Below are 16478 nucleotides of genomic sequence, written 5' to 3'. Positions count from 1 at the left end.
TGGAGCTAGGAGTTCATCTACATGAGATTTTAATGACTAGACTTAACTTCTGATTGAATATCTTTGACGGCGTTTAGAAGATAATCTAAGAATAATACTAAATTCTGCTCGTGAATCATGTTTTCTACTAATTTTCAATATAGTTTACATCTTTCTGTATTGTTTAGCTGCACTTCTTTGCCTGCCTTTTCGTTTAAATATACTTTTAATTTACCTAAATATCTAAAATTAAGTAAAACGTTTTAAAAGAAATCATTTTCAATCGATTTGCAGAAAAATTAAAAACTCTCCAAGGGATCCGAAATATTCTAAATCTAAAAAATTGTAATATCTAAATCTTGGAAGTTCCGACTCAACTTAATTTTTCCTTTTAACTGTTTTCTATAAAAACCTTTCTGATTAAAAGAGATAGTGTCAGGTTGCTCACAATTAGAATTTCGTGATTTAGAGTTCGTCATAAGATAGATTTGTATATCCAGAATTCTAAACTATATGTTATGGCACTTAAAACCAATTAACTTCGCAGAAATCTTACCCATTGTGGACGTCATAAATTGCCAACTGAAATTTCTTGAAATAAAAGTTTACCTTAACTGTGGATTATTCCGCATGTGATTTCGCCATAAAATGGGGTTGTACCACTATTTGTCCATCATATTCGCTAGATTCAACATGAAGTCTGAAACAGATTCGTGTACATCAATTAAGTAATCTCGTTCGACTTTCTTTAAGAATCCACTATTTGTATCGAAAGTTATCATCAAGATCAATTTCCATTTCATCGAATAAAGAATTAACGTAGTTTTTGAAACTAAATTCTGAGGGACAATGATCACAACGGTGTAACATACATTGTCGATTTTCTGTCGAGCATACGAACTCCCGCATAATTGTTTCATATTATTTTTTCGATGGCAGCGCCAATGAAATAAGTTTTAGGTTCTGATGTATTTCGCAAATACAAACATTGCGCACACCACTGGAATGCACAAATCCGGTCGCAACGAACCAAACTTGGAAAAAACAATTTTAACATCCGTGTTTGCCTCTTTAATACACGTCCCTGACCTTTGATAGAATAAGTAGTTTTTGTTTGTGAATTTTTTGAAAGAATACTTATCACCAACCCATGCCATTATTCTAGAGCTCGGCGTTTGGATAAGAAATGATCACTTCATTTATTTCTATCCACAAACGAAAATTATCCGAAAAAAAAAGCCCGATTATTTTACATATTAAATTGCTATATAGCCGTGGATAATATCCATGGATAAACAGTTAATCGTAATTTTTATGGTTAATCAAAACTCAAGCGGTTAATTTACCTGCTTCACCGAGCTCTACATTATTCTTCTTGACTTTGCTAATAATAACTCCTTCATTGTCCAGGATACCGTTCAGGGTAATTCATTGGGAGAATACCCAATGTACCCTTCATCCCTTCGTAATTTATTCTAAAAATGAAGAAAATGAAATTCGAACCCAAAGCTGCTGTATAGTCAGCGATGAAATGAGCCTCAGTGCCGAAATTGTTAACTGATTTATGAAGTCTATGATTTCGTACCTTAAGAATATACTACCACACGTCACACATTTGCACTACTTTAGCGACGGCACTGCTTCGCGATATAGAAATTGTAAAAATCTCCTAAATTTATGTCATAACAATTTGGACTTTGGTCTGACCGCAGAGTGGAATTTCTTCGCCACTTCGCGTGGTAAAAGACCTTGCGACGGCATTGTACTTGGACCCGCTTAACGTTTGGTTTCTCGAGCATCGCTTCAAAACTGCGAAGAAGACCAAATTGTAACTCCTTTGCAATTCTATGAACGGTCGGCTAGAAATTTTGCTGGAATTAAATTCCTATTATTTTCAAAAGACGATGTTAAGTTCCATAAAACAGCTCTGGAAGAACGTTTATCAAAAGCTAGCACGGAGAAGTAAAAAAGGAGATAGCTGTGTTGCTGTGGATAAACGATTTTTCACGTATTTTTAAACTTACAACCAAAATACTCCAAACAAATCATATAACGTACAAAAGCCTAGCATTAGGGCTATTATATAATGTAACAAAATTTAAATACGAAAATGGACCTTTTTCGGGGTTACTCGTCAAGCGTGACGACCCGCGCGTTCAAAATTTAAAAGCTGACCTAAATTAAATAAAACCCGTTAACAGTATAAAATTTTCGTTAGCATTTCTGAAATCGGCTCTACCAATTGCCTTGAGTCTGAAAATTGTAAGCTACTCAGTGCATCTGGAGAACCGGTATTAACAAAATCCTTTAGGGGTACAAATTTCGTTAAAACGTGGGGTATTTTCAAACGCGTGTATTTTGATACCCTTTAAAATTTTTGGCTAATATTTCGCATTTGGTCGTGCCATGATCACTATTGGTATTGAGTAAAATTTCATTATGATCTGGTAACCCATGGTAACACGAGTGTACGAACCTGCGTGGAATGACCCATAAACTAATATAAACATCTACTCGGAAATGATGTCAATAATAGGCACCCAAGATAAGCAGGGAATCCTACCCTTCCATTTAAAAACTTCTATTTACTCGTGAATATTTATTTTTTAAGTTAAATCGTCATTACTATTATTATTATCATTATCTATTTAAATATCTCCAGCACGCTTCCACTGCGCCACTCTGCTCAATATGTCCTGTTATTATAAAGTGACGATTCATATAAATAAAAATACTTTAATAAAAAACTACAATATTAAGGAAGCAGAGCGTGGTTTAGATCCACGTACCTCTGGTTTAAGGGCCCAGCACGCTTCCACTGCGCCACTCTGCTCGATGTGTGCCCTTATTACAAAGTGACGATTCATAAAAATAAAAATACTTTAATAAAAAACTACAATATTAAGCTAATGGAGCGTGGTTCGATCCACGGACCTCTGGGTTATGGGCCCAGCACGCTTCCACTGCGCCACTCTGCTCAATGTACACGCTAATTAAAAAGTGACAATTCATAAAAATGAAAATAATTTAATAAAAAACTACAATATTAAGCTATTAGAGCGTGGTTTCGATCCACGGACCTCTGGGTTATGGGCCCAGCACGCTTCCACTGCGCCACTCTGCTCAATATACATTAAAATTAAAAAGTGACGATTCATAAAAATAAAAATACTTTAATAAAAAACTACAATATTAAGCTAGCATAGCGTGTTTTCGATCCACAGACCTCTGGGTTAAGGGCCCAGCAAGCTACCACTGCGCCACACTGCTCGATGTGTGCCATTATTTAAAAGTGACGATTCATAAAAATAAAAATACTTTAATAAAAAACTACAATATTACGCTAGCACAGCGTGGTTTCGATCCACGGACCTGTGGGTTATGGGCCCAGCACGCTTCCACTGCGCCACTCTGCTCAATGTACATTTAAATTAAAAAGTGACGATTCATAAAAATAAAAATACTTTAATAAAAAACTTCAATATTAAGCTAGCACAGCGTGGTTTCGATCCACGGACCTGTAAGTTATGGGCCCAGCACGCTTCCACTGCGCCACTCTGCTCAATGTACATTTAAATTAAAAAGTGACGATTCATAAAAATAAAAATACTTTATTAAAAAACTACAATATTACGCTAGCACAGCGTGGTTTCGATCCACGGACCTGTGGGTTATGGGCCCAGCACGCTTCCACTGCGCCACTCTGCTCGATATGTGCCTTTATTAAAAAGTGACGATTCATAAAAATAAAAATACTTTAATAAAAAACTACAATATTACGCTAGCAGAGCGTGATTCGATCCACGGATCTGTGGGTTATGGGCCCAGCACGCTTCCACTACGCCACTCTGCTCAAATGAGCTTTAATTAAAAAGTGACGAATCATAAAATTAAAAATACTTTAAAAAAAACTACAATATTACGCTAGCACAGCGTGGTTTCGATCCACGGACCTGTGGGTTATGGGCCCAGCACGCTTCCACTGCGCCACTCTGCTCAATGTACATTTAAATTAAAAAGTGACGATTCATAAAAATAAAAATACTTTAATAAAAAACTACAATATTACGCTAGCACAGCGTGGTTTCGATCCACGGACCTGTGGGTTATGGGCCCAGCACGCTTCCACTGCGCCACTCTGCTCGATATGTGCCGTTATTAAAAAGTGACGATTCTTAAAAATAAAAATACTTTAATAAAAAACTACAATATTACGCTAGCACAGCGTGATTCGATCCACGGACCTGTGGGTTATGTGCCCAGCACGCTTCCACTACGCCACTCTGCTCAATATGAGCTTTAATTAAAAAGTGACGAATCATAAAATTAAAAATACTTTAATAAAAAACTACAATATTACGCTAGCAGAGCGGGTTTTCGATCCACGGACCTGTGGGTTATGGGCCTAGCACGCTTCCACTGCGCCACTCTGCTCAAAGTGCGCTCTAATTAAAAAGTGACGAATCATAAAACTAAAAATACTTTAATAAAAAACTACAATATTACGCTAGCACAGCGTGGTTTCGATCCACGGACCTGTGGGTTATGGGCCCAGCACGCTTCCACTGCGCCACTGTGCTCGATATATGCCGTTATTAAAAAGTGACAATTCATAAAAATAAAAAGACTTTAATAAAAAACTACAATATTACGCTAGCAGAGCGTGGTTTCGATCCACGGACCTGTAGGTTATGGGCCCAGCACGCTTCCACTGCGCCACTCTGCTCAAAACTCTAATTAAAAAGTGACGAATCATAAAACTAAAAATACTTTATTAAAAAACTACATCATTAAGCTAGCAGAGCGTGGTTTCGATCCACGGACCTCTGGGTTATGGGCCCAGCACGCTTCCACTGCACCACTCTGCTAGATGTAATCTCTTATTAAAAAGTGACGAATCATAAAAATAAAAATACTTTAATAAAAAACTATACTATTAAGCTAGCAGCGCGTGGTTTCGATCCACGGACCTGTGGGTTATGGGCCCAGCACGCTTCCACTGCGCCACTCTGCTCGATATGTGCCGTTAATAAAAAGTGACGATTCATAAAAATAAAAATACTTTAATAAAAAACTACAATATTACGCTAGCAGAGCGTGGTTTCGATCCACGGACCTGTGGGTTATGGGCCCAGCACGCTTCCACTAAGCCACTCTGCTCAATATCAGCTTTAATTAAAAAGTGACGAATCATAAAATTAAAAATACTTTAATAAAAAAACTACAATATTACGCTAGCAGAGCGGGTTTTCGATCCACGGACCTGTGGGTTATGGGCCCAGCACGCTTCCACTGCGCCACTCTGCTCAATGTGCGCTCTAATTAAAAAGTGACGAATCATAAAACTAAAAATACTTAAATAAAAAACTACATCATTAAGCTAGCAGAGCGTGGTTTCGATCGACGGACCTCTAGGTTATGGGCCAAGCACGCTTCCACTGCGCCACTCTGCTCGATGTGTGCCATTATTTAAAAATGACGATTCATAATAATAAAAATACTTTAATAAAAAACTACAATATCAAGCTATTAGATCGTGGTTTCGATCCACGGACCTCTGGGTTATGGGCCCAGCACGCTTCCACTGCGACACTCTGCTCGACGTGTGCCGTTATTAAAAAGTGACGATTCATAAAAATAAAAATACTTTAATAAAAAACTACAATATTACGCTAGCACAGCGTGGTTTCGATCCACGGACCTGTGGGTTATGGGCCCAGCACGCTTCCACTGCGCCACTCTGCTCGATATGTGCCGTTATTAAAAAGTGACAATTCATAAAAATAAAAATACTTTAATAAAAAACTACAATATTACGCTAGCAGAGCGTGGTTTCGATCCACGGATCTGTGGGTTATGGGCCCAGCACGCTTCCACTGCGCCACTCTGCTCAAAACTCTAATTAAAAAGTGACGAATCATAAAACTAAAAATACTTTATTGAAAAACTACATCATTAAGCTAGCAGAGCGTTGTTTCGATCCACGGACCTCTGGGTTATGGGCCCAGCACGCTTCCACTGCACCACTCTGCTCGATGTGATCTCTTATTAAAAAGTGACGAATCATAAAAATAAAAATACTTTAATAAAAAACTATACTATTAAGCTAGCAGCGCGTGGTTTCGATCCACGGACCTCTGGGTTATGGGCCCAGCACGCTTCCACTGCACCACTCTGCTCGATGTGATCTCTTATTAAAAAGTGACGAATCATAAAAATAAAAATACTTTAATAAAAAACTATATTATTAAGCTAGCAGCGCGTGGTTTCGATCCACGGAACTCTGGGTTATGGGCCCAGCACGCTTCCACTGCGCCACTCTGCACGATGTGTGCTGGTAATAAAAAGTGACGAATCATAAAAATAAAAATACTTTAATAAAAAACTATATTATTAAGCTATTAGAGCGTGGTTTCGATCCACGGATCTGTGGGTTATGGGCCCAGCACGCTTCCACTGCGCCACTCTGCTCAAAACTCTAATTAAAAAGTGACGATTCATAAAAATTAAAAAAATTTAATAAAAAACTACAATATTACGCTAGCAGAGCGTGGTTTCGATCCACGGACCTGTAGGTTATGGGTCCAGCACGCTGTCACTACGCCACTCTGCGCAATGTGAGCTTTAAATAAAAAGTGACGAATCATAAAATTAAAAATACTTTAATAAAAAACTATATTATTAAGCTAGCACAGCGTGGTTACGATCCACGGACCTCTGGATTAAGGGCCCAGCACGCTTCCACTGCGCCACTCTGCTCGATGTGTGCCGTTATTAAAAAGTGACGATTCATAAAAATAAAAATACTTTAATAAAAAACTACAATATTACGCTAGCACAGCGTGGTTTCGATCTACGGACCTGTGGGTTATGGGCCCAGCACGCTTCCACTGCGCCACTCTGCTCGATATGTGCCGTTATTAAAAAGTGAGAATTCATAAAAATAAAAATACTTTAATAAAAAACTACAATATTACGCTAGCAGAGCGTGGTTTCGATCCACGGACCTGTGGGTTATGGGCCCAGCACGCTTCCTCTGCGCCACTCTGCTCGATATGTGCCGTTAATAAAAAGTGACGATTCATAAAAATAAAAATACTTTAATAAAAAACTACAATAGTACGCTAGCAGAGCGTGGTTTCGATCCACGGACCTGTGGGTTATGGGCCCAGCACGCTTCCACTGCGCCACTCTGCTCGGTATGTGCCCGTATTAAAAAGTGACGAATCATAAAATTAAAAATACTTTAATAAAAAACTACATCATTAAGCTAGCAGAGCGTGGTTTCGATCCATGGACCTCTAGGTTTCGGGCCAAGCACGCTTCTACTGCGCCAGTCTGCGCGATGTAGACTCTAATTAAAAAGTGACGATTCATAAAAATAAAAATACTTTAATAAAAAACTACAATATTACGCTAGCACAGTGTGGTTTCGATCCACGAACCTGTGGGGTATGGGCCCAGCACGCTTCCACTGCGCCACTCTGCTCGATATGTGCCGTTAATAAAAAGTGACGATTCATAAAAATAAAAATACTTTAATAAAAGACTACAATAGTACGCTAGCAGAGCGTGGTTTCGATCCACGGACCTGTGGGTTATGGGCCCAGCACGCTTCCACTGCGCCACTCTGCTCGGTGTGTGCCCGTATTAAAAAGTGGCGAATCATAAAAATAAAAATACTTTAATAAAAAACTACAAAATTATGCTAGCAGAACGTGGTTTCGATCCACGGACCTGTGGGTTATGGGCCCAGCACGCTTCCACTGCGCCACTCTGCTCAAAGTGAAATCTAATTAAAAAGTGACGAATCATAAAAATAAAAATACATTAATAAAAAACTATATTATTAAGCTAGCAGCGCGTGGTTTCGATACACGGAACTCTGGGTTATGGGCACAGCACCCTTCCACTGCGCCTCTCTGCTCGGTGTGTGCCCGTATTAAAAAGTGACGAATCATAAAAATAAAAATAATTAAATAAAAAACTACAATATTATGCTAGCAGAGCGTGGTTTCGATCCACGGACCTCTGGGTTATGGGCCCAGGACGCTTCGACAGCGCCACTCTGCTCGATGTATACCCTTATTACAAAGTGACGATTCATAAAAATAAAAATAATTAAATAAAAACCTACAATATTCCACTAGCAGATCTTGGTTTCGATCCACGGACCTGTGGGTTATGGGCCCAGCACGCTTCCACTGCGCCACTCTGCTCAATGTGAACTCTAATTAAAAAGTGACGAATCATAAAACTAAAAACACTTTAATAAAAAACTACATAAAAGCTAGCAGAGCGTGGTTTCGATCCACGGACCTCTGGGTTATGGGCCCAGCACGCTTCCACTGCGCCACTCTGCTCGATTTGAACTCTAATTAAAAAGTGGCGAATCATAAAAATAAAAATACTTTAATAAAAAACTACAATATTACGCTAGCAGAGCGTGGTTTCGATCCACGGACCTCTGGGTTATGGGCCCAGCACGCTTCCACTGCGCCACTCTGCTCTATGTGTTCCCATATTACAAAGTGATAATTCATGAAAATAAAAATACTTTAATAAAAAACTACAATATTAAGCTAGCAGACCGTGGTTTCGATCCACGGACCACTGGGTTATGAGCCCTGCACGCTTGCACTGCGCCACTCTACTCGCTGTGTCCTCGTATTGAAAAGTGAAGAATCATTGAAATAAAAACACTTTAATAAAAAACTACAACACTAAGCTAGCAGAGAGTGGTTTCGATCCACGGACATCTTGGTAAATGGCCCAGCACACTTCCACTGCGCCACTCTGCTCAATGTGAACTCCAATTAAAAAGGGATGATTCATAAAAATTCAAACACTTTAAAAATAAACTAGAATATGAAGCTTGTAGAGCGTGGCTTCGATCCACGGACCTCTCGATTATGGGGCCAACACGCTTTCACTGCGCCACTCTGCTTGATGTCTGCCCCTATTACAAAGTGAAAATTCATAAAAATAAAAATACTTTCATAAAAAACTACAATATGAAGCTAGTAGAGCGTTGTTTCGATCCACGGACCTCTGGGTTATGGGCCCAGCACGCTTCTACTGCGCCACTCTGCTCGAAGTCTTCCCCTATTACAAAGTGAAAATTCATAAAAATAAAAATACTTTCATAAAAAACTACAATATGAAGCTAGTAGAGCGTTGTTTCGATCCACGGACCTCTGGGTTATGGGCCCAGCATGCTTCTACTGCGCCACTCTGCCCGATGTCTTCCCCTATTACAAAGTGAAAATTCATAAAAATAAAAATACTTTCATAAAAAACTACATTATGAAGCTAGTAGAGCGTGGCTTCGATCCACGGACCTCTCGATTATGGGGCCACCACGCTTCCACTGCGCCACTCTGCTCGATGTCTTCCCCTATTACAAAGTGAAAATTCATAAAAATTAAAATACTTTCATAAAAAACTACAATATGAAGCTAGTAGAGCGTGGTTTCGATCCACGGACCTCTGTGTTATGGGCCCAGCACGCTTACACTGCGCCACCCTGCTCTAAGTGTTTCCGTATTACAAAGTGATAATTCATAAAAATAAAAATACTTTAATAAAAAACTACAATATTAAGCTAGCAGAGCGTGGTTTCGATCCACGGACCTCTGGGTTATGGGCCCAGCACGCTTGTACTGCGCCACTCTGCTCGATATATTCCCCTATTACAAAGTGAAAATTCATAAAAATAAAAATACTTTCATAAAAAACTACAATATTAAGCTAGTAGAGCGTGGCTTCGATCCACGGACCTCTCGATTATGGGGCCAACACGCTTTCACTGCGCCACTCTGCTCGATGTCTTCCCCTATTACAAAGTGAAAATTCATAAAAATAAAAATACTTTCATAAAAAACTACAATATGAAGCTAGTAGAGCGTTGTTTCGATCCACGGACCTCTGGGTTATGGGCCCAGCACGCTTCTACTGCGCCACTCTGCTCGATGTCTTCCCCTATTACAAAGTGAAAATTCATAAAAATAAAAATACTTTCATAAAAAACTACAATATGAAGCTAGTAGAGCGTTGTTTCGATCCACGGACCTCTGGGTTATGGGCCCAGCACGATTCTACTGCGCCACTCTGCTCGATGTCTTCCCCTATTACAAAGTGAAAATTCATAAAAATAAAAATACTTTCATAAAAAACTACAATATGAAGCTAGTAGAGCGTTGTTTCGTTCCACGGACCTCTGGGTTATGGGCCCAGCACGCTTCTACTGCGCCACTCTGCTCGATGTCTTCCCCTATTACAAAGTGAAAATTCATAAAAATTAAAATATTTTCATAAAAAACTACAATATGAAGCTAGTAGAGCGTGATTCGATCCACGGACCTCTGAGTTATGGGCCCAGCACGCTTACACTGCGCCACCCTGCTCTAAGTGTTTCCGTATTACAAAGTGATAATTCATAAAAATAAAAATACTTTAATAAAAAACTACAATATTAAGCTAGCAGAGCGTGGTTTCGATCCACGGACCTCTGGGTTATGGGCCCAGCACGCTTGTACTGCGCCACTCTGCTCGATATATTCCCCTATTACAAAGTGAAAATTCATAAAAATAAAAATACTTTCATAAAAAACTACAATATTAAGCTAGTAGAGCGTGGCTTCGATCCACGGACCTCTCGATTATGGAGCCAACACGCTTTCACTGCGCCACTCTGCTCGATGTCTTCCCCTATTACAAAGTGAAAATTCATAAAAATAAAAATACTTTCATAAAAAACTACAATATGAAGCTAGTAGAGCGTTGTTTCGATCCACGGACCTCTGGGTTATGGGCCCAGCACGCTTCTACTGCGCCACTCTGCTCGATGTCTTCCCCTATTACAAAGTGAAAATTCATAAAAATAAAAATACTTTCATAAAAAACTACAATATGAAGCTAGTAGAGCGTTGTTTCGATCCACGGACCTCTGGGTTATGGGCCCAGCACGCTTCTACTGCGCCACTCTGCTCGATGTCTTCCCCTATTACAAAGTGAAAATTCATAAAAATAAAAATAATTTCATAAAAAACTACAATATGAAGCTAGTAGAGCGTTGTTTCGATCCACGGACCTCTGGGTTATGGGCCCAGCACGCTTCTACTGCGCCACTCTGCTCGATGTCTTACCCTATTACCAAGTGAAAATTCATAAAAATTAAAATACTTTCATAAAAAACTACAATATGAAGCTAGTAGAGCGTGGTTTCGATCCACGGACCTCTGGGTTATGGGCCCAGCACGCTTACACTGCGCCACTCTGCTCTAAGTGTTTCCGTATTACAAAGTGATAATTCATAAAAATAAAAATACTTTAATAAAAACTACAGTATTAAGCTAGCAGAGTGTGGTTTCGATCCACGGACCTCTGGGTTATGGGCCCAGCACGCTTCTACTGCGCCACTCTGCTCGATGTCTTGTCCTATTACAAAGTGAAAATTCATAAAAATAAAAATACTTTAATAAAAAACTACAATATTAAGCTAGCAGAGCGTGGTTTCGATCCACGGACCTCTAGGTTATGGGCCCAGCACGCTTGTACTGCGCCACTCTGCTCGATGTCTTCCCCTATTACAAAGTGAAAATTCATAAAAATAAAAATACTTTCATAAAAAACTACAATATTAAGCTAGTAGAGCGTGGCTTCGATCCACGGACCTCTCGATTATGGGGCCAACACGCTTTCACTGCGCCACTCTGCTCGATGTCTTCCCCTATTACAAAGTGAAAATTCATAAAAATAAAAATACTTTCATAAAAAACTACAATATGAAGCTAGTAGAGCGTTGTTTCGATCAACGGACCTCTGGGTTATGGGCCCAGCACGCTTCTACTGCGCCACTCTGCTCGATGTCTTCCCCTATTACAAAGTGAAAATTCATAAAAATAAAAATACTTTCATAAAAAACTACAATATGAAGCTAGTAGAGCGTTGTTTCGATCCACGGACCTCTGGGTTACGGGCCCAGCACGCTTCTACTGCGCCACTCTGCTCGATGTCTTCCCCTATTACAAAGTGAAAATTCATAAAAATAAAAATACTTTCATAAAAAACTACAATATGAAGCTAGTAGAGCGTTGTTTCGATCCACGGACCTCTGGGTTATGGGCCCAGCACGCTTACACTGCGCCACCCTGCTCTAAGTGTTTCCGTATTACAAAGTGATAATTCATAAAAATAAAAATACTTTAATAAAAAACTACAATATTAAGCTAGCAGAGCGTGGTTTCGATCCACGGACCTCTCGATTATGGGGCCAGCACGCTTCCACTGCGCCACTCTGCTCGATGTCTTCCCCTATTACAAAGTGAAAATTCATAAAAATAAAAATACTTTCATAAAAAACTACAATATGAAGCTAGTAGAGCGTTGTTTCGATCCACGGACCTCTGGGTTATGGGCCCAGCACGCTTCTACTGCGCCACTCTGCTCGATGTCTTCCACTATTACAAAGTGAAAATTCATAAAAATAAAAATACTTTCATAAAAAACTACAATATGAAGCTAGTAGAGCGTTGTTTCGATCCACGGACCTCTGGGTTATGGGCCCAGCACGCTTCTACTGCGCCACTCTGCTCGATGTCTTCCCCTATTACAAAGTGAAAATTCATAAAAATAAAAATACTTTCATAAAAAACTACAATATTAAGCTAGTAGAGCGTGGCTTCGATCCACGGACCTCTCGATTATGGGGCCAACACGCTTTCACTGCGCCACTCTGCTCGATGTCTTCCCCTATTACAAAGTGAAAATTCATAAAAATAAAAATACTTTCATAAAAAACTACAATATGAAGCTAGTAGAGCGTTGTTTCGATCCACGGACCTCTGGGTTATGGGCCCAGCACGCTTCTACTGCGCCACTCTGCTCGATGTCTTCCCCTATTACAAAGTGAAAATTCATAAAAATAAAAATACTTTCATAAAAAACTACAATATGAAGCTAGTAGAGCGTTGTTTCGATCCACGGACCTCTCGGTTATGGGCCCAGCACGCTTCTACTGCGCCACTCTGCTCGATGTCTTCCCCTATTACAAAGTGAAAATTCATAAAAATAAAAATACTTTCATAAAAAACTACAATATGAAGCTAGTAGAGCGTTGTTTCGATCCACGGACCTCTGGGTTATGGGCCCAGCACGCTTCCAATGCGTCACTTTGCTCAATGTAAACTCAAATTACAAAGTGATAATTCATAAAAATAAAAATACTTTAATAAAAAACTACAATATTAAGCTAGTAGAGCGTGGCTTCGATCCACGGACCTCTCGATTATGGGGCCAGCACGCTTCCACTGCGCCACTCTGCTCGATGTCTTCCCCTATTACAAAGTGAAAATTCATAAAAATAAAAATACTTTCATAAAAAACTACAATATGAAGCTAGTAGAGCGTTGTTTCGATCCACGGACCTCTGGGTTATGGGCCCAGCACGCTTCTACTGCGCCACTCTGCTCGATGTCTTCCCCTATTACAAAGTGAAAATTCATAAAAATAAAAATACTTTCATAAAAAACTACAATATGAAGCTAGTAGAGCGTTATTTCGATTCACGGACCTCTGGGTTATGGGCCCTGCACGCTTCTACGGCGCCACTCTGATCGATGTCTTCCCCTATTACAAAGTGAAAATTCATAAAAATAAAAATACTTTCATAAAAAACTACAATATGAAGCTAGTAGAGCGTTGTTTCGATCCACGGACCTCTGGGTTATGGGCCCAGCACGCTTCTACTGCGCCACTCTGCTCGATGTCTTCCCCTATTACAAAGTGAAAATTCATAAAAATAAAAATACTTTCATAAAAAACTACAATATGAAGCTAGTAGAGCGTTGTTTCGATCCACGGACCTCTGGGTTACGGGCCCAGCACGCTTCTACTGCGCCACTCTGCTCGATGTCTTCCCCTATTACAAAGTGAAAATTCATAAAAATAAAAATACTTTCATAAAAAACTACAATATGAAGCTAGTAGAGCGTTGTTTCGATCCACGGACCTCTGGGTTATGGGCCCAGCACGCTTACACTGCGCCACCCTGCTCTAAGTGTTTCCGTATTACAAAGTGATAATTCATAAAAATAAAAATACTTTAATAAAAAACTACAATATTAAGCTAGCAGAGCGTGGTTTCGATCCACGGACCTCTCGATTATGGGGCCAGCACGCTTCCACTGCGCCACTCTGCTCGATGTCTTCCCCTATTACAAAGTGAAAATTCATAAAAATAAAAATACTTTCATAAAAAACTACAATATGAAGCTAGTAGAGCGTTGTTTCGATCCACGGACCTCTGGGTTATGGGCCCAGCACGCTTCTACTGCGCCACTCTGCTCGATGTCTTCCACTATTACAAAGTGAAAATTCATAAAAATAAAAATACTTTCATAAAAAACTACAATATGAAGCTAGTAGAGCGTTGTTTCGATCCACGGACCTCTGGGTTATGGGCCCAGCACGCTTCTACTGCGCCACTCTGCTCGATGTCTTCCCCTATTACAAAGTGAAAATTCATAAAAATAAAAATACTTTCATAAAAAACTACAATATTAAGCTAGTAGAGCGTGGCTTCGATCCACGGACCTCTCGATTATGGGGCCAACACGCTTTCACTGCGCCACTCTGCTCGATGTCTTCCCCTATTACAAAGTGAAAATTCATAAAAATAAAAATACTTTCATAAAAAACTACAATATGAAGCTAGTAGAGCGTTGTTTCGATCCACGGACCTCTGGGTTATGGGCCCAGCACGCTTCTACTGCGCCACTCTGCTCGATGTCTTCCCCTATTACAAAGTGAAAATTCATAAAAATAAAAATACTTTCATAAAAAACTACAATATGAAGCTAGTAGAGCGTTGTTTCGATCCACGGACCTCTCGGTTATGGGCCCAGCACGCTTCTACTGCGCCACTCTGCTCGATGTCTTCCCCTATTACAAAGTGAAAATTCATAAAAATAAAAATACTTTCATAAAAAACTACAATATGAAGCTAGTAGAGCGTTGTTTCGATCCACGGACCTCTGGGTTATGGGCCCAGCACGCTTCCAATGCGTCACTTTGCTCAATGTAAACTCAAATTACAAAGTGATAATTCATAAAAATAAAAATACTTTAATAAAAAACTACAATATTAAGCTAGTAGAGCGTGGCTTCGATCCACGGACCTCTCGATTATGGGGCCAGCACGCTTCCACTGCGCCACTCTGCTCGATGTCTTCCCCTATTACAAAGTGAAAATTCATAAAAATAAAAATACTTTCATAAAAAACTACAATATGAAGCTAGTAGAGCGTTGTTTCGATCCACGGACCTCTGGGTTATGGGCCCAGCACGCTTCTACTGCGCCACTCTGCTCGATGTCTTCCCCTATTACAAAGTGAAAATTCATAAAAATAAAAATACTTTCATAAAAAACTACAATATGAAGCTAGTAGAGCGTTATTTCGATTCACGGACCTCTGGGTTATGGGCCCTGCACGCTTCTACGGCGCCACTCTGCTCGATGTCTTCCCCTATTACAAAGTGAAAATTCATAAAAATAAAATACTTTCATAAAAAACTACAATATGAAGCTAGTAGAGCGTTGTTTCGATCCACGGACCTCTGGGTTATGGGCCCAGCACGCTTCTACTGCGCCACTCTGCTCGATGTCTTCCCCTATTACAAAGTGAAAATTCATAAAAATAAAAATACTTTCATAAAAAACTACAATATGAAGCTAGTAGAGCGTTGTTTCGATCCACGGACCTCTCGGTTATGGGCCCAGCACGCTTCTACTGCGCCACTCTGCTCGATATCTTCCCCTATTACAAAGTGAAAATTCATAAAAATAAAAATACTTTCATAAAAAACTACAATATGAAGCTAGTAGAGCGTTGTTTCGATCCACGGACCTCTGGGTTATGGGCCCAGCACGCTTCTACTGCGCCACTCTGCTCGATGTCTTCCCCTATTACAAAGTGAAAATTCATAAAAATAAAAATACTTTCATAAAAAACCACAATATGAAGCTAGTAGAGCGTTGTTTCGATCCACGGACCTCTGGGTTATGGGCCCAGCACGCTTCTACTGCGCCACTCTGCTCGATGTCTTCCCCTATTACAAAGTGAAAATTCATAAAAATAAAAATACTTTCATAAAAAACTACAATATGAAGCTAGTAGAGCGTTGTTTCGATCCACGGACCTCTGGGTTATGGGCCCAGCACGCTTCTACTGCGCCACTCTGCTCGATGTCTTCCCCTATTACAAAGTGAAAATTCATAAAAATAAAAATACTTTCATAAAAAACTACAATATGAAGCTAGTAGAGCGTTGTTTCGATCCACGGACCTCTGGGTTATGGGCCCAGCACGCTTCTACTGCGCCACTCTGCTCGATGTCTTCCCCTATTACAAAGTGAAAATTCATAAAAATAAAAATACTTTCATAAAAAACTACAATATGAAGCTAGTAGAGCGTTGTTTCGATCCACGGACCTCTGGG

The sequence above is a fragment of the Leiobunum rupestre genome, chromosome 2, assembly GCF_980474605.1.
Source record: "Leiobunum rupestre chromosome 2, qqLeiRupe1.1.hap1, whole genome shotgun sequence".
NCBI classification, from domain to species: Eukaryota; Metazoa; Arthropoda; class Arachnida; order Opiliones; family Sclerosomatidae; genus Leiobunum; species Leiobunum rupestre.
This window is presented reverse-complemented; position numbering follows the sequence as displayed.